At 38.7% G+C, this 21885-nt stretch overlaps 1 protein-coding gene across 1 annotated transcript in view; it reads left to right on the top strand.

Moving 5' to 3' along the window:
* PRKCG (protein kinase C gamma) overlaps positions 1–21885 on the top strand; it is a 4166346-nt gene that overhangs the window by 821881 nt on the left and 3322580 nt on the right. The window lies entirely within an intron of this gene.

The following is a 21885-nucleotide window of genomic DNA, read 5'->3' as shown; positions in this document are numbered from 1 at the left end:
CAAATAAAAAAAATTGAAAATTTAGTGGAATGGGAGATCAGAAGAAAATTTAATAAGGTAAAATATAGGTGTAATTTGAGTCGAATGGAGAAAAACACCTTGATGGACCTTAGGAGTGATGTGAATTTAAGGGTTATGAAACCCGACAAAGGAGGGGGAATAGTTTTAATGGATTGCTTTCCTTATGAGAGTAAGATGAATGATATTTTAAGGGACACTAGTAGATACTCAAGTACCTCTAGAAATGAAATCAATATAGCATACAGACATATTGATATGGTACTTGAGGAGCTACTTATTGATGGGTTAATTGATCATAGGACCTATACATTTTTAAAGGTTGATAAACCAATGATACCCACAATATTTGGGATCCCGAAAATTCATAAGGATGGGTTGGATCCCCCCCTTCACCCTATTGTTTCCTCTGAAGGTTCAAAAATGTTACCCCTTGCTTAATATGTAGATTCAAAATTAAAAAAAACATATGGGTAAAAAGAAAGAGCATTTTAAGAGATTTCTGGGACTTATTAAGGAATTTGAACCAGGACTTATTGTATGAAAACACCATCTTTTTAACTATAGACATTGTGGATTTGTTTTGCAATATACCTCATGAAGAGGGTTTAAAACTTTTAGAAGAACTAATGTTTGAAGACAGTTCTTTAAGCCACAATGAATGTACTATAGTTACGCAGTTAATTGACTTGGTGTTAAAATATAATTTCATCTACTTCAGGGGTGAATATTTCCACCAAGTAAAGGGCGTAGTGATGGAGGCAGCATGTGCCCCTACCTATGCCAACTTGGTTTTAGCTAAGTGGGAAGAAAAAATGTTTTTGCAATCAATTTACAAGAAGTGCTGGAGTTTTTACAGAAGATTTTTGGACGATATATGTATTCTATGGGTGGCACCGATTGACCAAATTGAGACCTTCATTGACTTTCCAAATAAAAGTACTATTTTTTTTAGGTTCACTTTTAAAGTAAGTAAGGATAAGTTACAATACCTTGACATTGAGATTTACAAAGAAAACAATGCATTTAATTCGAAGGTATTCAGAAAAAGTACATACTCAAACTGTTTTTTGCTTTTCAGTAGTGCTCACCCTTTTCATTACAAAAAGAACATTGTTAAAGGTCCATACATAAGGGGACGTAGGATGACTTCTAAGGATAGTGATTTTTGTAGTGAAATGTGAACCCTAAAACAAATGTTCAAAGCAAGGGGTTACCCGGAATGGTTGTTAGATTAAGTTGAGAAAGAGGTTCAGAATGAAAGGGGTGGGAAATTCAAACCAATCTTGCGTATTAAATTAATTGAAGAAAATATGATACAGGATACTTTGGATGAAAAGTTTGGTAGAGCACTGGTTATTGAATTCAATGCCAGTTCCAAAGTAGTCAAAGACATTATGGAAAGAGAGTGGAATAGATTTTCTGCCTTCACAGATTTGGAAAAAGTGTCTAAAGGAATTTTGAAAGTGGTCTATAAAAATTCCTGTAGTTTGAGAAATCTCCTAGAATCAAATTTTAAGGAAGGGTGTATAAATAGCAGCAAAAGAAAGGGTAGTTTCAAATGTGGGCATTGTTTGCAGTGTCCAGATGTTATAAATAAGGAAAGCATTTTTTTGAAGAGTAGGAGTATAGTCCTTGAAGGAAAGGAATTTAGCAATTGTGATTCGAAAGGCTCGGTTTACTTAGCATTGTGTGGGATATGTCAAGCATTCTATGCGGGAAAGACTGAATGCAAATTGAAAAGGAGGATTCATGAACATATGTATAACATCCAGGTACAAAAAGAGACCAATGCTTTGTATAAACACAAACAAGAGTGCCCCAATGCTTATTTTGTATTTTTTGTTATAGAAGGGGTGAACCTTAATGTGAGAGGAGGGCTATGGGAAGAGACAATTGAGTACAGAGAGTTGTGGTGGCATGTCACATTGCAGGCAAACAAGCCACCTGGTCTCAATGAAAATATTTCATTAATGCCTTTGCTCAAACTTAGATCAGCCAAATTGTAATAATAGGTGTATCCAAGTGAGGTCTTAAGCTGTTTTTCCCCTTCTCTTTCCTTCATTTAAAATTTTCAAGCATTTTTTCCCACTTTTACTCATTGTTTAACTTATAGATTAAATTTCCTTGCACAAAGTTGGATTTTTATGTTCAATGGAAAATGTTTATTAAGATATTCTTATTTCTTCTTTTATACTTTTTGTCATGATTCTTTTATAAAACATTTTCATGAATAATCACAAGAGGGTGCTAGTGCCCTGCAATTTGTGTAGTTTCCTCTATATTTCACATGGTTCTTAATTTCTGAATGCATTTACATTTGTATTTATACCTTGAATTAAGGGACAAATGTTTTTATTAATTTTACTGTTTAAAATATTTTATTTTAACTCATAAGATTTACGTTGGATTTGTTTGAATGTTCTTTGTTACTTTTCCACAAAAAAAGTGTTTAAAGTTCCTTAATGAAAATTTTAATTACTTAATGGAAAGCACATTTTTTCAATTAGGGAAAGTATTTAAGCTGCTAGTAACCATCAACCCACATCTGATGAAGTTTTCAAAACAAAAATGTATTTGTTTGGCGTTAATGCTGTGTATTTGTTTTCTCAATAAATTTGTTTGGAGTAGATTTCAGTCGTCCATTGGGCTTTATTGTTTTGCCTTCACAGTCATTTTTTCCTTGGTTAATGTACAGAAAGATGTCAGGAAAAGAAAGACAGGCCTCAAGGAAAATTAACCCATGGCTTTCCAACTGAAATTCTCCATACCACTGCATTACCAGTGGGAGATACTGAAGCAGTCAGAGTGAAAAAGTGGTCTTAACGCACATATTTCAGGGATTTGTAACACATATGCAAACTGAAAACCAAACATATTAAAACAACATCCAACTATCTTGGGATTCTAAACCCCCAAACCAGTGCATTGAGATAGTAAAAATAATTACATGAGTACACCAACCCATTGAGAAAATTAGAACAAATGAATTACATTTTTGTATTACAGATTAGTATGCACACTGATACTTAGTGTATCTGTATGACTGCTTAGCACATGCTAAGGATGTTTCTTTATTTTGACATATTACCTGAAGTGACACTTCTCTGTGGTTAAATATGGCCATTGGCACTGGTCTCTGCCAACTGTCATGCAATGTCTGTAGCAGAAAGATGATTTAAAAACATATAAGCTCTTTGTAAGCATATATGTGTTATGACTATCTGTTTTTTTATTATATTATATGTTGGAAAGTATAGAACATAGATGGAAAGGGGAATCAATCAGAGGGTAATACTAAAAAATACCGATGAGCAGTATGGAAATGGGCAGGAATATTTCTTTTAACATCTTAGCTCAGCAATACTTAATGAATCCCTAAATGATTTTAGTCAGAAAATGCCAAATATATGACATCATTTGTAACTTGATAATAGAAAATATTTTATTTCATGGAAATGGAACACCAGATAGCAACAAAAGAAAAACAGAAATACAGCTGAAAGCATTTGAATGAATGACTTTATCATTCATATTCTTAGAACCAGAGCATTAGTCAACCATATGACAGAATCATTCATATCATGTGTGCCAGTATACCACATTTCAGAGAAGTATAATCCATGATAACAAGAAGAGAAATTTACCTGGATCCATTTGAGCCCATGACTTTGTCACCCATATGAACCAAAGCATATGCCAGCCATGTCACAGAACCATTCAGAGGGTATGTGTCAGTATAATAGATTTCAAAGGACTATAACCCATAAAAGTAAGAAAGAATGAACATACTTGGATGGATTTGAATCCCTGACAACATTACTGATATTTTCTAGACCAAGGCATTAGCATAGCATGCTAATCAGCTAATCAGCTAATCACTATCAGCAGCACCGATAGTGAAGGCTGCTGACAAACACGTTTCAGAGGAATGTTAGAACAGTGTTGATAACTAAAGACAGAACATTGCAAAATGAAACACAACCGAGGAGTAAAACCCTCCAACCAATGTTTTTACAATGTGCATAGAACAAAATTAATACACTGAGCCATAGGTGCAGTTAGAATATACACTTTAGGTTTATCTTATTTCATATTTGTAAGGAGAAGTATGCTGATAATCAAAGAAACAGCACCAGAGCACTCCACGGCGATCGGACCATGCACAGAGAAAACTAGTAGCACTATAAGTAATAGTTCAAGCATGTAGTATAAAATCCAAGGTTTACTGGAATTCCAGGTTAGTGCTGGAGTGCTCTGGTGCTGTTTCTTTGTTTTAAACTTAATTGGTATAGTTATGCTGATAATCAGCTCTTATATGCAAGAAACGGCAAGTTATTAGCACATACTATTGGTTGTAATACATGGGAGACCTTAATGGATTTCAACCTCTGCCTTTCTATCTGCATGTGAAGCCAAGGAAGAACTTTCTAGGAAATTGGCAGAAAATAAATATTGCAAGGGAATTTCAGAAGAACAGTGCTGAAAATTAAAAAAAAAACCGAATATTATAAAACAATATCAAGCCATCCAGAAATTAAAACCCTCCCACATTGTATTATTTATTTATTTATTTGATATTTGTTTACTGGGATAGTTCGACTGGGACAGAAATAATTCATTTTCAGCAGAGGCCTGGGGAGAAAAGCTCCTATTACATACAGAGAGTTTACCAACTTTATACAGATAACATAAAAGTTACATACAGGATATGTGCAAAACATTATACAGATAACATAAAACTTATATGCAGAGAATGTACAAACTTTATGCAGATAACATAAAAATTGCATGAGTTACAAATAAGCAGATACAATGTTATGAGGCAGATGGAAACTAGACATTAGTATTAGTAAGAAAGCACAGTATTACAAGATATACAAGTAGATAATACAGAAGTGATGAAGTACAGATGGAAAGAGAGCAACAGAGAGATTCAGTCTTGTCTGACTTATAGAAGAGATTAACCTGGATCAGAGCAAGGGCACAGCCAGGAGTTGATCAAGTGTTGTTTCAAAATGGATTTAAAGGCAGTTAGGTTAGTAGTAGTTCTTAGTGTAAGTGGAAGAGAGTCCCATGCTTTAGCAACATGGTGGGCGTAGATGCTTTGTCCAGCTGTCTTAAAGGGTCTGGATATAGAGAGAAACTCTTTATGTGTAGACCTAAGTGTTCTGTTTAGGTTGTAGGGGTTAATGATGTTGTTTAGTGCTAGGCAGGCTAGTGGGTTATAGTGTACGTAATTGGCTATATAGTAACTAGTTGGGAAATTCTAGCCAGTTTAGTTTTTTTAGAGACAAACAATGGTGGGTTCTAGTCTTTGAGTTGGTAGCAAACTTGGCCACTTTGTTACAGCACTGTTCCATTTTGCATCTAGAGGAGCTCTGTAAATTATTAAGTATTAGAGCACCATAAAGGAAAGTTTTGGTAAAGATTGCCTTGGAAAAAAGGTTAGGTTAGGATATGTTTATTTCTATATAGTCTTCCAAGTTTCTGGTGTTTTTTCTTGTTTGTAGCAACCCCTAACATTATTGTAAGATTTACTCTTTAATCTGAGCAGAGGTCGTGTTTAAAGCAGTTTGCTAATATGATATTTAAATATTTATAAATCACTCCACCATCTTATTTTGCCTCATTAGTATACATACGACTCATTATACAGTCGTTAGACTATAGCATGGCTGATTCTTTATTTTTGGTCAGGCCACATCATGTTGTTGTGTTTTCTGAATTACGCCAACCCTGCTCATCATGACTTTTCTTCCAAACTCACTTACTGTGATTCAATAAAGTTTTCTGAATCTAAATCCATATTTTTTTATCTATATGTGGAAACTTTATAATCCTTTATTTGATTCAGATGATTTCTTCAGGTTGCATCACATGAGGCAATGATTGTATTATTTGTGGGTTATGTGTTGCTACATTTCTGATATGGCTATTTGACTTGATCTTTTTCTTAAGAAAGTCTTGATTTCAGTTTAAATCCCATAACAATTTAAACCTAGATAAACTAGATAAATCAACACTGATAGCTGATTGCTTTTTCTAAGAGTTTTAACTTTAGCAAGGGTCTGGCTATTGTGTAAGAGCACATTAAATTTATAGGTATCAAATACAAAGTTGATAAAAATTTATTCTTAAATAATTAACAAATAATACAACTGTGAAATACTCAAAGGACTACTAGACAAAATGGATGAAAATATATTCCAGTATCTCGATAAAAGAGTTATTTTAAAATGAAACTTTTCCAGAAATACTTTATCAATAACTCTCGGTTCAGAGTAAATAATAACATACGTAAATCATGAATTAATTAATACATGACTTTATATTGAAAGATAAATCTCCTTGGATGAAAGTTCGTAAAAGTTGCAATATAAAAAAGTGAGAAGTAATCAAGTTTTAGGTTATATTCTTTGTCCAAGAAGTTAATTTAACATGTAAAAATATGAGGTTATCTTGTAGCGCATAATCCATGGAGCACTAGATCAGGTAATATTGTACAGCACCATAAAGTCACTCAGCCAACCACAAAAGGCCAAGCTTACAATGCATACTTTATTAATTCAAAAGTTGTCTTCATCCTCAAGGACTGAAATGCAAGACAGACCATGAGAGAATTTGAGGCGGCCCATCCAATTATTTTGGTTACCTTGAAGGTGATAAAGGTGCAAATCTGCTTGACATGCAGTAGAAGTTTCTTCCAGAGGATGAGGTATGTTTGGATATGAGTCTGTCATACCATTATACCCTATTTATCTGTTGGTGAAGGTTTAATTCTTTTAACTGATTGAGAAAGTATTTGTTTTGTGGCCGAATACAAGGTCAGTGAAGATAGGATCCTTAATTGCTGGAAAGCCCATACAACGATCCTCACAGAGGATTTTATAAGAAAATGAGTCCGGAGAGGCGGCCTCCAGTCTATTTTTATAGCTAAGACTTTTGAGGGAATTGATCTTTGCTGTGTAAAACCTATGCGATCTCTCAGTTTGTGGGACATGTTTAGACAAATACTTGCCACAAGGGGCATTATATTCAGTAGAGTAAGGATGACTGAGTAAAGGGTAATTAGGATTTCTTTGCATCTGGAGGAGATGCCCTTGGAAAATAAATAACCCAGATAGAGGTCTTGATGCATTAATGCAGATACATGACTGCCAAAAGATAAAAACTTAGCAAGAGAGCCAAAATTATTTTCATCAGTTTCTGATTTCTCAGAGATCTTACATTTCACAGATTTCTCAGAGATCTAGCCACTCTTCAAATCCTCTCCAAAGAAAGCTGCAATAAATTAAAACAAACTTCCAAGTTTGAATTTTAGAGGACATGGGTCATTTAAATTATGTATTACTTTAACTGAGCTCATGAAATATGAACAGGAGTTAATTGAAAGCCTTTTTTAATATTTATCATGCCAAACTATTTTGTATAATCCATGTATTACTTTTTAATTTAAAATGTTAATATTTTTATACAAATGATTGCAAAGACAGTAAAGGTTATTTTCATAAAATGTAAATTGAATTTGATTTAAAATGCACTAATAATCAACTAATCAACTAATTCAGAAAACTTTGAAAATTTATTTGCAAAGGTAAATCATATGCCTTTGACATGTCCTGTCAGATTTCCACAGGATAATTAATGACACTTCTGTTTTCAAGATTCATAGTTGTATGTATCAGTAGAAACTATTGCAGCAGGAAGGAATGAATATCAGTTGATCTGAGGTATATGAGAATGTGTACAAGTCTTCTCTTTTTCTCCGGTAATGTGCACTCAACTCACATTAAATCATAATCCATAATAATGCATATGATACTCTAAAAAGAAAGGTTAATATGGCATATCCATAACATCATGTTGTACAAGGAAGAGAATGCTGTTATTAAACATATCACTTGAGATTGTTGGGTCGTTTAGAATTTGTCAGTGAGAATAAAAAGTACTAAAGCAGCATTAATTATTCAAATGGCTACACCTTGTGACTATAGTTAACAATGTATTGAAAGACAAGAATTTATTAACATGCAGTTTAGCTCTAACTTTACCCCTCTCTTACTCTCTCTCTCTCTCTCTCCTCCATCTGCACCTCAAGATATACATGAAACTGGCACTTCTCAACCTATCAAGACCAATTCCTAAAAGTGCTGTCAGAAGCTAAAAATATTTAATCGACAGGTCCTGACAATTTCCCTAGATGCATCTTAAATGGCATGAAGCATGATTTAGCCACACCCTTAACAACACTGTTGCAATCTCACCCTCCATACAGGTTTTGTACCAAATGAAAGAAGAACAGACACACTCATTCTCCTGCATAAAGGAGGATCTTCTACAGACCCAGGCAATCACAGATCTACAAGTCTGAGCAGCCTCATATGCAAAGCCATGAAAAGACTTATCATGGAATTAATAAATCAGGCATAGAGAACCTCTAAACACTGGTCCCATCTCAGTTCGGATTCATCAAGGGCAGGTCATGTTTCCTCAACCTGGTGGATTTTTTGAAAAGGTTATCAAAGAAATGGATGAAGGCAAAATAGTAGACACCACAAACCTCAAACTGGACAAACCTTTTGACACAATTCCACACTCAGGCATAGTAGAAAAGTTAAATAAACTGAATAACCCCCCATGACACCTGCTGGATTGCCAGCTGGCACACAGATAAGATGCAGATAATCAAAACAGGGGAAGTTACTTCCACAAAGAGACTAGTCACCAGTTTAGTCCACTGGGGTTCTGTGTTGGGACCTCTCCTGTTTGGCATCTACTTTTCTGAAGTACAAGCCAATACCAAAGGGCTCTGACTGACTAAGTGTGCAGATGACTGCAAGCTAAGGGCAGACACTGAATCCCCAGATAACTTAACCATCCCACTGAAAAGTTTGTCCTAAATAAATAACTGGTGCCAGAATCATGGACTGAAATTAAATACCTAGAAATGCATTATTGTATCCTTTGGGAAGTCATCTACCACAGGGAGCTACCACATTGACAATACACCCCTAAGAGTTGACCCATTTGTTTGGGATTTGGGAACTTTTGTGAACACTGACTTAACTTTTAACCAACGTGTGTCTATTGTTGTAAGAAAGCCCTTCCATATTGCAGACCTTATAAACAAAGGGACTGTGTATAGATATAGGGATGTCATTACCCCCCTTTGCTCAACCCTTTTTAGGCCAGTCAGTGAATATATTGCCCCTTTTGGCATATATCTGTCTAGTCACATGCAACAAATGGAATACCTACAGAGATACATTACTAAAAGAATACAAGGGCTAAGCAGTATGTCCTACATGGATCGACTCAAAGCCCTGTCATTATACTTGGTATCCTAAAGACTGCTAAGAGTTGACCTATGTCTGGTATATGAGGCATCCTCTGACCCATTATTGATGGATTTAATTGCACATCAGCAAGTCAAATGGAATCAGAAATACTTGGCCTAGGGATCTATAGCTTTTTTTCAACATCAATAGAGCAGATTGGAGGGGACAGGTAAATCTCACAGAGGATACTGTTGTTGTTGAACACACTATCCATCCATATAAAACAATGTTCATCCTTGTTCATATTCAAGAACAACTTAGGTCTATGGATTAGAAACAGAAAATTGACTCCAGGATTTCCCCCTGTACTACAGATGGACAGATGCAGATCCTAAATGCCTTGCCCCCCCCCAATTATCTATTGTATGATCCTTGGTTATTCTATATATGGGTATTTAATATATAATTATTGACCATGAGATTGGTAAAGCCAACCTCTAACCAAATGGGATAGGTTCATTCAAACACAAAAAGGGAAATTGTGTTGGCTTAAAATGTCCGACAAGGGCAGTTAGCATAGTACTTACTTATGAACCTGTATCAGGACTTTTAAATAGAAACTAGGGCAATGAGGAACAAGGACACCCACATAGGGTTTAGTAGTAGTATGAACAACTATAAAATAATCAGCAGCGCATACCTAAATGTGTGACTAGTACAAAACATCACCAATGCTAAGGTGAACACACTTGACAATAGCAAAGACTGAAGTTAGATTGATTTCATGATCTTTAATCATACACAGACATAGGAACGGAGCCCATTTGTGTTATGATAACACATACCCTAAGCATTTAGAAAACCTAAAAAAAGTATCATTTTCTGATTGTTGTAAATTATTTCAATAGCAAGGACGCCATAATTTATGAATGAATGTGGTGAGACACAAAATTGTGTTGTTGTTAACATTCTGTGTAAAAAAGAATATGAAGATACTTTTGCATTTTTAGCAGTATTATTTGAAGGCATTAATGTTTTTCAATATATTTCCATGTTATTGAACATTATGGTTTAATTTCAAAAACAACATGTTTACTTTGGTCATATGCTAAAGAGATATTCATAAAGCTATGCCTAAAGTAGAGTTATATATATATATTATATTTTAGGGAATGTTGAAGGGCATATTACTGGGTTATTAATCTGTTTTATTTTCGATACAAGAATTCTATTGTATGTTATGTTTTGTTACATGATTATACGCCTTGTCTTTTATAGTACTTAAACATACCACTGATGTATTTTGGATTACAATACGGAATGCATTATTAAGCTAATCAGTGGCAAGATCTCATCACAATAAAATTTCTTGGAATCCTTCTAGAATGAGATTTACTTTCTGAAACAAATGAGTAATGACCTTTGAAATACTTGCCATCTTGTCAACATCACTGAACTATAAGGATATTCATCTATTTCATATCCATGATGGAATAAACAAGAAACAGAAGTTGAGTGAAACAATCAATAAACTCTTGCAGTTTAATAAAGTGAATAAACCAGTGCATCTCATCTAGGTGTTATACAGTCAGACTATATTGGCTTTATTCATGGTAAGAAGAGTTTCTTTAGACAGTAGCCATACCTTCTGTGAAGATTGGGGGAAGATGGGCGAAGGCTGCCAGCCTAGTCAAATAGAATTTGATACATAATTCTATCATTTGTAAACATAAATGTAAAATGCAGCTTTGTTTCTTAAAAGAAAGAAAACACTGGAAAATGTGAAATTTAAGATTATAGCAACATTGCCATCTGCTATAAGGAAAATTAAGCCAAGCATTTCAAATGTTCTTTGAAGCTAAAATTATGTTTTGTATACTCTTTTGATCTAAATAGTGGTGCCGAAGTGGCTGGCTGAACACATTTTTTCTATTGTCTTAACTTAAGAAATAATTGCTAGCGTGTACATATGAAATGTCTTTTATTGTTGTAGTTTCCTGAGCAGGTATTAGATTGCTAAATAATGTAACCTTTTTGCCTGGGAACTCCAGACAAATTGTCAAAATGATGTAATGTGTATACTGGGAAAACCTAAGTGTCAAAATGATGTAATCTGGGAGGGCCTAGCAAAGATGTTTGTTAGTGAGTTTAAAAACTATTATTTAGAGAGAGACTGTAAGCATTTTGGCCTTGATATCCAACTTATCAGCACTCTGCCTGTTGTCTTATGTAAGTAGTGTTTTTGAAGTATGTTTTCTTATATAATAGCTAGGAATTTAAAAAGAAAGTTAGACAAGTGTTTTTCTGTTATATCAGAACTTTCCTACTTTATTGTTTTAAGTTTCTGTGTGATCTCTGAACTCTTAGATATCACTGTGGTGTAGTAATATTGTCTTTTGTTTTAATTATTTATTATTAAATATTTTAAAAACCTTTACCTGTGGCTGGTTTGTGTAGAGATAAGTAAGCTCTAGAGTACATTGCATATTTATACAGTTTATTGTAATAAGCCCTTCCAATAAGCCTTAGACTGATTAGTCACATTACCAATTTGATAATAATATTGCACAGTAATAATTGGACACCCTTTTAAGGGCCTTTGGGTAGCTGATAAGTATTAGCTGGTGGTGGCAGAAATTACTACTACATAGTCTGGGTAAAGGGGAACAGCTGGAGAATCTGTGTCAGCCTTTCCCAGGAGTGTCTGTGAAGTTGTATAAATACTTAGCTCAAAGTGTGTGTGGTGTGTCAGCTACCTGGGCAGGGACACAAAGCACTGGTGGGACAGAGAGGGTACTGCAGGTTAGCTTGCCAGCTAGGCTGAGATCTGGACCCTATATCTGTGCCAATGGGGAGTCTTATTGGGGACCTAGAGAACAAGGGAGCAACCAGCCCCAGACTGACTGTGATCTCTGTGTGCACTTAAGGGAATTTGTACTTTACTGTGTGTATTTGTTACCCTTTCCTCTTAAATGAGATGCCCTCCCTGGTGTTAGTGGTGAGGACTGAGGCTTCTTGATTGCTGGGCCAGGGCACGGTTGTCACATTTGTGGTGGAAGTGGTTGGGATAAGATATCCTCACATTTGTGGTTGGCAGTGGTTGGGATAAGATATCCTCACTTGTGGTTTGCAGTGGTGTGGGTAGAGTGAATCCTGTAGCTTATGTACAGTGATCTCTGAAGGTGTTTTGTACTCTAAATCAGCCACGCAATGTATGCTCAGAGTTCAGATCACAATTGTTTTATTTCTTTTGTTAGCTTAGTTAGTCAGGGTGAGCAGGCAGCATGTCAGCACAGGAGTATGGAAAGCTGACAAGGAGCCAATTGGTGGAGATGTTCCAGGCTAGTGGACTGGTGCATGGAAACCTGACTAAGGCAGACCTGATTTCAGTCTTGGTTACAGCTTCATCAGAAAACAGCATCCAGGAGGACAATCAGACTGGCAGCGGAGATACAATATCCTCAGAGAATGGACAGCTCAACCTTTCTGTGAAGGACAATCAGACTGGCAGTGGAGATAGTGAGCTTTGGTGAGGCTTGGGATCAGTTATCAGCCATGTCCTGTGCTCAGTTGGGTTTTAAGTGGGGTGGTAGGGTTGGAATTACTATCTCATTGTTTTCTTTTAGTCTTGAGTTTTGCTGTGTTTGTTTTTTTTTGTTTTTTTTTGCTTAATTTCCCATTATACCAAATTTTTGGAGACAAAGTTCCTGCTGTTCACGTCCGGGTAAAGACGCCTACCTAAGAACCTTCACCTAAACACGCTGTTCAGCCTCAGCCTCTCCACAGGCTACATGCCCATAGAATGGTGCACAGAAATGGTTATTTCTCTCCACAAAGAGGGGCCATAACTGACCCTGGTAACTATCGCCCTATAGGCCTGACTAGCCTGGTCTGCAAGGCTATGGAGTGCATCATCATGCAATTCATTAACAAAGACAATGGGAACCTCCAAACACCTGACCCGACCCAGTTCGGCTTTGTTAAGGACAGATCATGCCTACTAAACCTGGTTAACTTCTTTGAGACAGTCACCAAGGCCATAGACTAGGGAAAGGTGGTTCACACAGCCTACCTTGACCTCGCCAAGGCTTTCGATACCATTCCCCACTTGGGTATTACAGAAAAACTCACCAGCCTGAACATAACCCCCTACATCACGAGATGGGTTGCCAACTGGCTTACAGACAGAACTCACCCTGTAAGAATAGCGGGCTCCATGTCCAACTCTAAACCAGTCACAAGTGGTGTCCCACAAGGCTCGGTCCTGGGACCCCTACTGTTTGGCATATACTTCTCAGAAGTACAGGCAAACACAGGAGGACTATGGCTAACCAAGTTAGCCAATGACTGCAATGAGTAGTATGAACAACTATAAAATAATCAGCAGCGCATACCTAAATGTGTGACTAGTACAAAACATCACCAATGCTAAGGTGAACACACTTGACAATAGCAAAGACTGAAGTTACATTGATTTCATGATCTTTAATCATACACAGACATAGGAACGGAGCCCATTTGTGTTATGATAACACATACCCTAAGCATTTAGAAAACCTAAAAAAAGTATCATTTTCTGATTGTTGTAAATTATTTCAATAGCAAGGACGCCATAATTTATGAATGAATGTGGTGAGTCACAAAATTGTGTTGTTATTAACATTCAGTGTAAAAAAGAATATGAAGATACTTTTGCATTTTTAGCAGTATTATTTGAAGGCATTAATGTTTTTCAATATATTTCCATGTTATTGAACATTATGGTTTAATTTCAAAAACAACATGTTTACTTTGGTCATATGCTAAAGAGATATTCATAAAGCTATGCCTAAAGTAGAGTTATATATATTTTATATTTTAGGGAACGTTGAAGGGCATATTACTGGGTTATTAATCTGTTTTATTTTCGATACAAGAATTCTATTGTATGTTATGTTTTGTTACATGATTATACGCCTTGTCTTTTATAGTACTTAAACATACCACTGATGTATTTTGGATTACAATACGGAATGCATTATTAAGCTAATCAGTGGCAAGATCTCATCACAATAAAATTTCTTAGAATCCTTCTAGAATGAGATTTACTTTCTGAAACAAATGAGTAATGACCTTTGAAATACTTGCCATCTTGTCAACATCACTGAACTATAAGGATATTCATCTATTTCGTATCCATGATGGAATAAACAAGAAACAGAAGTTGAGTGAAACAATCAATAAACTCTTGCAGTTTAATAAAGTGAATAAACCAGTGCATCTCATCTAGGTGTTATACAGTCAGACTATATTGGCTTTGTTCATGGTAAGAAGAGTTTCTTTGGACAGTAGCCATACCTTCTGTGAAGATTGGGGGAAGATGGGTGAAGGCTGCCAGCCTAGTCAAATAGAATTTGATACATAATTCTATCATTTGTAAACATAAATGTAAAATGCAGCTTTGTTTCTTAAAAGAAAGAAAACACTGGAAAATGTGAACTTTAAGATTATAGCAACATTACCATCTGCTATAAGGAAAATTAAGCCAAGCATTTCAAATGTTCTTTGAAGCTAAAATTATGTTTTGTATACTCTTTTGATCTAAATAGTGGTGCCGAAGTGGCTGGCTGAACACATTTTTTCTATTGTCTTAACTTAAGAAATAATTGCTAGCGTGTACATATGAAATGTCTTTTATTGTTGTAGTTTCCTGAGCAGGTGTTAGATTGCTAAATAATGTAACCTTTTTGCCTGGGAACTACAGACTAATTGTCAAAATGATGTAATGTGTATACTGGGAAAACCTAAGTGTCAAAATGATGTAATCTGGGAGGGCCTAGCAAAGATGTTTGTTAGTGAGTTTAAAAACTATTATTTAGAGAGAGACTGTAAGCATTTTGGCCTTGATATCCAACTTATCAGCACTCTGCCTGTTGTCTTATGTAAGTAGTGTTTTTGAAGTATGTTTTCTTATATAATAGCTAGGAATTTAAAAAGAAAGTTAGACAAGTGTTTTTCTGTTATATCAGAACTTTCCTCCTTTATTGTTTTAAGTTTCTGTGTCATCTCTGAACTCTTAGATATCACTGTGGTGTAGTAATATTGTCTTTTGTTTTAATTATTTATTATTAAATATTTTAAAAACCTTTACCTGTGGCTGGTTTGTGTAGAGATAAGTAAGCTCTAGAGTACATTGCATATTTATACAGTTTATTGTAATAAGCCCTTCCAATAAGCCTTAGACTGATTAGTCACATTACCAATTTGATAATAATATTGCACAGTAATAATTGGACACCCTTTTAAGGGCCTTTGGGTAGCTGTTAAGTATTAGCTGGTGGTGGCAGAAATTACTACCGCATAGTCTGTGTAAAGGGGCACAGCTGGAGAATCTGTGTCAGCCTTTCCCAGGAGTGTCTGTGAAGTTGTATAAATACTTAGCTCAAAGTGTGTGTGGTGTGTCAGCTACCTGGGCAGGGACACAAAGCACTGGTGGGACAGAGAGGGTACTGCAGGTTAGCTTGCCAGCTAGGCTGAGATCTGGACCCTATAGCTGTTCCAATGGGGAGTCTTATTGGGGACCTAGAGAACAAGGGAGCAACTAGCCCCAGACTGACTGTGATCTCTGTGTGCACTTAAGGGAAAATTGTACTTTACTGTGTGTATTTGTTACCCTTTCCTCTTAAATGAGATGCCCTCCCTGGTGTTAGTGGTGAGGATTGAGGCTCCTTGATTGCTGGGCCAGGGCACGGTTGTCACATTTGTGGTGGAAGTGGTTGGGATAAGATATCCTCACATTTGTGGTTCACAGTGGTTGGGATAAGATATCTTCACTTGTGGTTTGCAGTGGTGTGGGTAGAGTGAATCCTGTAGCTTATGTACAGTGATCTCTGAAGGTGTTTTGTACTCTAAATCAGCCACGCAAGGTATGCTCAGATTTCAGATCACAATTGTTTTATTTCTTTTGTTAGCTTACTTAGTCAGGGTGAGTAGGCAGCATGTCAGCACAGGAGTATGGAAAGCTGACAAGGAGCCAACTGGTGGAGATGTGCCAGGCTAGTGGACTGGTGCATGGAAACCTGACTAAGGCAGACCTGATTTCAGTCTTGGTTACAGCTTCATCAGAAAACAGCATCCAGGAGGACAATCAGACTGGCAGTGGAGATACAATATCCTCAGAGAATGGACAGCTCAACCTTTCTGTGAAGGACAATCAGACTGGCAGTAGAGATAATGAGCTTTGGTGAGGCTTGGGATCACTTATCAGCCATGTCCTGTGCTCAGTTGGGTTTTAAGTGGGGTGTTAGGGTTGGAATTACTATCTCATTGTTTTCTTTTAGTCTTGAGTTTTGCTGTGTTTGTTTTTTTGTTTTTTTTTGCTTAATTTTCCATTATACCAAATTTTTGCAGACAAAGTTCCTGCTGTTCACGTCCAGGTAAAGACGTCTACCTAAGAACCTCCACCTAAACACGCTGTTCAGCCTCAGCCTCAGCCTCTCCACAGGCTACATGCCCATAGAATGGTGCACAGAAATGGTTATTTCTCTCCACAAAGGAGGGGCCATAACTGACCCTGGTAACTATCGCCCTATAAGCCTGACTAGCCTGGTCTGCAAGGCTATGGAGTGCATCATCATGCAATTCATTAACAAAGACATTGGGAACCTCCAAACACCTGACCCGACCCAGTTCGGCTTTGTTAAGGACAGATCATGCCTACTAAACCTGGTTAACTTCTTTGAGACAGTCACCAAGGCCATAGACTAGGGAAAGGTGGTTCACACAGCCTACCTTGACCTCGCCAAGGCTTTCGATACCATTCCCCACTCGGGTATTACAGAAAAACTCACCAGCCTGAACATAACCCCCTATGTCACGAGATGGGTTGCCAACTGGCTTACAGACAGAACTCACCCTGTAAGAATAGCGGGCTGCATGTCCAACTCTAAACCAGTCACAAGTGGTGTCCCACAAGGCTCGGTCCTGGGACCTCTACTGTTTGGCATATACTTCTCAGAAGTACAGGCAAACACAGGAGGACTATGGCTAACCAAGTTCGCCGATGACTGCAAACTGGGAGCCATAATTGACTCTCCGGCTGACACAGACATCTTCCAAAAGGGCCTTACTGAGACAGACACCTGGCGTCAAAGTCATGGCCTCAAGCTAAATTCCAAAAAATGCATAGTCATCCTGTTTGGGAAAAACAAAACACCCAAGAATTACCACATAGGTGGCAGCCCCCTTAATACAGAAGAGGTAATAAGAGATCTGGGAACCCAGATAGATAGTAATCTCTCCTTTGACAATCATATTGCCAACGTATTTAGAAAACCCTTCTATGTGGCCCATCTAATTACTAAAGGGCTCACATCTAGAAATAAAGAGGTTATAGTGCCCCTCTACTCGTCACTCCTTAGACCCATCATAGAGTACAATGCCTCATTTGGGATGTACCTCACAAGACATTTCCAACAGCTGGAAAGACCACAAAAATACCTCACCAAGAGGATTACTGGCCTCAAACATATGTCCTATGCTACCCGACTGAAAAAACTCCGGCTGTACTCAGTGGCATATTGCTTACTCAGAGGTGATCTCTGCCTGACTTACAAAGCCATGTCCAACTCAGAATTAATGGACATACTCCACCTAAAGAATTCCAAGTCACTGTGAGCCACATGCTCTAGTGAGCTAAACCTTGCCACAACAATAAATAGAACATGCTGGAGGGATAGCTTCCTGTCACGGAGATTCCCCATGCTTTGGAACAAAATTCCAAACTAATTAGGCAGAGCCCCTCACTAAGACTCTTCAAAAGAAACTTTGATGAGTGGATGGGTAACAGAAAATACACCCCTGGGATCACTTCATTGGCTCTGCTTGACAGAGGATCAGTTAATTAATCAATGGGGCGGTGAAAGCCGACACACTCTGGCTAGGCTTATAAATGCCCCCAGGCAGATAGCCTAGTACCTACCTATGAACCTATGAACCTATATAAGATCTTCGGAGAAAGGAGAGCTCAACCTTTCTGCAATGGATATAAAAATCCAGTTGGAGCTAAAGAGACTTGAGCTGGAGGCCAGGTGTTTGGAGATAGAAGCCGAAGAAAAGGAGCGTCAGAGGAAGCATGAGAGGGAAATGTTGACTCTTTGCCAGAGTAATAGAGGTAATGGGGAAGGGAGTCACTGGACCCCAGAAACACAACAGGTCAGTAAATTTCTTCCGCATTTTAAAGAGGGGGATAATTTTGATAGTTTCATTCACATGTTTGTAAGGGTATGCAAACAGTATAGTGTTGACCAAGGGCTCTGGGTATGGTTCCTGACCCCCTTACTCCATGGGAAAGCTGTAACTTGTATATCACAAATGCCTGACTCTGTTTGTTTTGATTATACTGCTGTAAATAAATGTCTTTTAGAATGTTTTAAACTAATACCTGAAATGTATAGGAAAAAGTTTTGTGAACATAGATGCATGGCCGATGAAAATATATGTGAATATGTTGCTAAACTGAGCACTTATTTTCATAGCTGAGTGAGTGGATGTCAGGTCACCACTTTTGAAGGGCTGGCAGACCTTTTGCAGAGGGAACAAGCCCTTAGCACTTTGCCTGAGGACATGAAGATCTGGTTACCTGATAGACAATGTGCTACTTCAGATGAGTTGGGGAAGAAGGGAGACCTATACCTGGCCATCAGGGCAGCCCTGCACAGGAAGGGGACCACCAGTACTGCTCATGGGTCTAAAGGAACCCATGGTGGGCAGCACAGACTGCCCCAACAGAATCTGCCAGTAGCAGAGGAAGCCAATAGTCCAGGTACACGTCCAGGAGCTAGGGTTAAATGTTTTGAATGCAACCAGTTGGGCCATGTGGCATACAGATGTCCACTGAGGCAAGGTGGGGAACAAAGATGAGGGAGCCAGTAAGTGGGAAAGACAAAATGCCAACAGTAGGTTGTCTTGAGACAACAGGGGTATGGAACTACCGTCCTGCAGATGTTCTGAGAGGGAAGGATTTGGATTAGGCAGTACCATGTACTTACGCAGTTATAGGCAGTGAGGCTAGAAGACAAGCATGTGGGTCTGGTAGCCTGGGAGAGACCCAGACAGACTGCATACTTACAGCCAGGACTGGTGAGGTGGTTATTCAGGAAGGGAGCTACGCTGTAGCAGTGAGACTGAAGCTGAGCCACAGCTAATTGTGGGTACTGATGTTCCCTTGGACAGGGTAACTGCAAAGGTAGAGGTAAGTAGTAGCACCCAGGCTGACAGTGAGGCACCACTGTCAAAGGATACCAGACTTCCTGTAGAAGGGGAGCTGGGTTACAAGGAGAGAGTTTAGACAGACTCAGCTCTCAGACGCTACACTGCAAGGCCTGAGGCAGGTAGCTAGGGAGGCACCTGATTCTCAAGGGAAGGGGGAATCTGTATACTGGGATAAAGGGTTACTATACAGAGAGTGGACCCCTGAGGGAGGGCTAGAAGGTGAGAGAGTACAGCAGTTGGTAGTGCCTAGAGCTTACAATCTGGTGCTGTTAGCCATAGCCCATGATATTCTCTTTACAGGTCATATAGGCATAAAACATACAAAGAGGCATATTATACAAAACGTCTATTGGCCTGGAATTTCCAGAGATGTAACTGGGAACTGCAAGATCTGTGAGCAGTGGCAAAAGGTAGGCAAGGCAGGAGAAAAGATGAGAGCTCCTTTGATGCCTTTGCCTGTGATTGAGGAGCCATTTCAGAGGGTAGCTATGGGCATTGTGGGTCCTCTGAGTACCCCAAGCTCCACAAGGAAAAAGTATATCCTAGTGGTAGTGGATTATGCTACACAATACCCTGAGGCAGTGGATTTGTCCTCCATTGAAGCAGAGAAGGTGGCAAATGCTTTGTTAGAGATTTTCAGCAGGGTAGGTTTCCCAAAAGAAATACTGACTGACCGAGGTGCCAATTTCATGTCAGACCTGCTGGCTTGTCTGTGGAAGTCCTGTGGGGGAAGCACATGAAGACCACCCTCTATCATCCCCAGACTAATGGTCTTGTTGAGAGGTTAAACGCTACAATCAACCACATGCTATGGGCATTTACAGATTAGTTTAAGAGGGAGTGAGACAAATATTTGGCCCATCTGTTGTTTGCTTACAGAGAGGTCCCCAGGAATCCACAGGTTTTTCACCTTTTGAGTTGCTGTATGGGCATAGGGTAAGGGGACCTCTAGATTTAATTTGAGATGAGTGGGAAGGTGAGTGTGAGTCTCACAGGAGTCTGTTGTGGCATACATCCTAATCCTCAGGACAAAGCTAAGGGAACTCATGGGCTTGGCCCAGGAGAACCTGGCAGAACCCAACAACAGAAAAAGGTGTGGTATAACAGGAATGCTCGCTCTAGAGAGTATGCTGTGGGGCAGCAGGTAATGGTTCTCATTCTTGTCAGACACAACAAGCTGCAAGCAGCTTGGGAGGGACCATACAAGGTGGTAAGAAAGGTAAGTGATGTTAACTACATGGTGAAAGTGCTAGGCAGAAGGCAGGAGCACAAATTGTACCATGTTAACATGATGCAACATTTCCATAATAGGGAGGCCCTTGTGCTGAATATTTGCAGTGGATTACAGCAGGAGTCTGAGGTAGATCTGGAGACTGATCTCCTCAGTGAGGCTCGGGCTGACACCTCGGTGGAAGGAGTAGCAATATTCCAGCAGCTGTCTCCTACCCAGGTTCGAGAAATCTGAGCAGTGTTGCAGGAATTTAGGGACATGTTCACTGGGAAACCAGGGTGCACCCATCTGGTGCAGAAACAGGTGGATACAGGACCCCAAAGGCCTATTAGGCAGGCCCCTTATAGGATGCCTGAGAGAGTCAAACAGACCCTGAGGGAATTGGTACAGGAGATGTTGGAACTAGGGGTGATTCAAGAGTCCAACAGTCCCTGGGCCTCCCTGGTGGTGCTGGTGCCAAAGAAGGATGGCAGCACCAGGTTCTGTGTGCATCACAGAAAATTAAATAGTCACACAGAGTCAGATGCTTACCCCATGCCTAGGACAGATGAGGCCCTAGAGCAGCTGGGTGGGGTTAAGTGTCTTACAACCATTGATCTTGTCAAAGGTTACTGGCAGGTGCCTTTGACTCCCAGTGTTAGAGAGAAGTAAGCCTTTGTGACTCATTTTGGCTTGTACGAGTTCACAAAGATGCCCTTTGGGATGAAGAATGTCCCAGCGACTTTCCAGAGGCTGGTGGATAATATCCTAGCAGGAGCAGGAGGGTTTGCCCTTACTTACCTAGATGCTATTGCCGTCTACAGCCATTCCTGGACAGAGCACCTTCAGCATGTCAGGGAGGTGCTAGGCAGACTACAGAGGGCAGGATTGACCATTAAGCCAAGCAGATGGCAGGTGGGTATGGCAGAGGTCTCCTACCTAGGACATAGAGTGGGGAGTGGTAAGATAAGGCCAGAACCTGCCAAAGTGGAAGCTATTCAGGCATGGCCTGCACCTGTTACTAAAAAGCAGATGAGGGCATTCTTATGTACAGCAGGGTACTACAGAAAGTTCATCCACAGTTATAGTATCATAACTGCTCCTCTCACAGACCTGACAAGGAAG

Source organism: Protopterus annectens, chromosome 1.part1 (genome assembly GCF_019279795.1).
Source record: "Protopterus annectens isolate FY-2018-M chromosome 1.part1, PAN1.0, whole genome shotgun sequence".
Lineage (NCBI taxonomy): Eukaryota > Metazoa > Chordata > Ceratodontiformes > Protopteridae > Protopterus > Protopterus annectens.
Note: the sequence above shows the minus strand (reverse complement) of the source record. Positions and strands in the feature narration are given on the sequence as shown.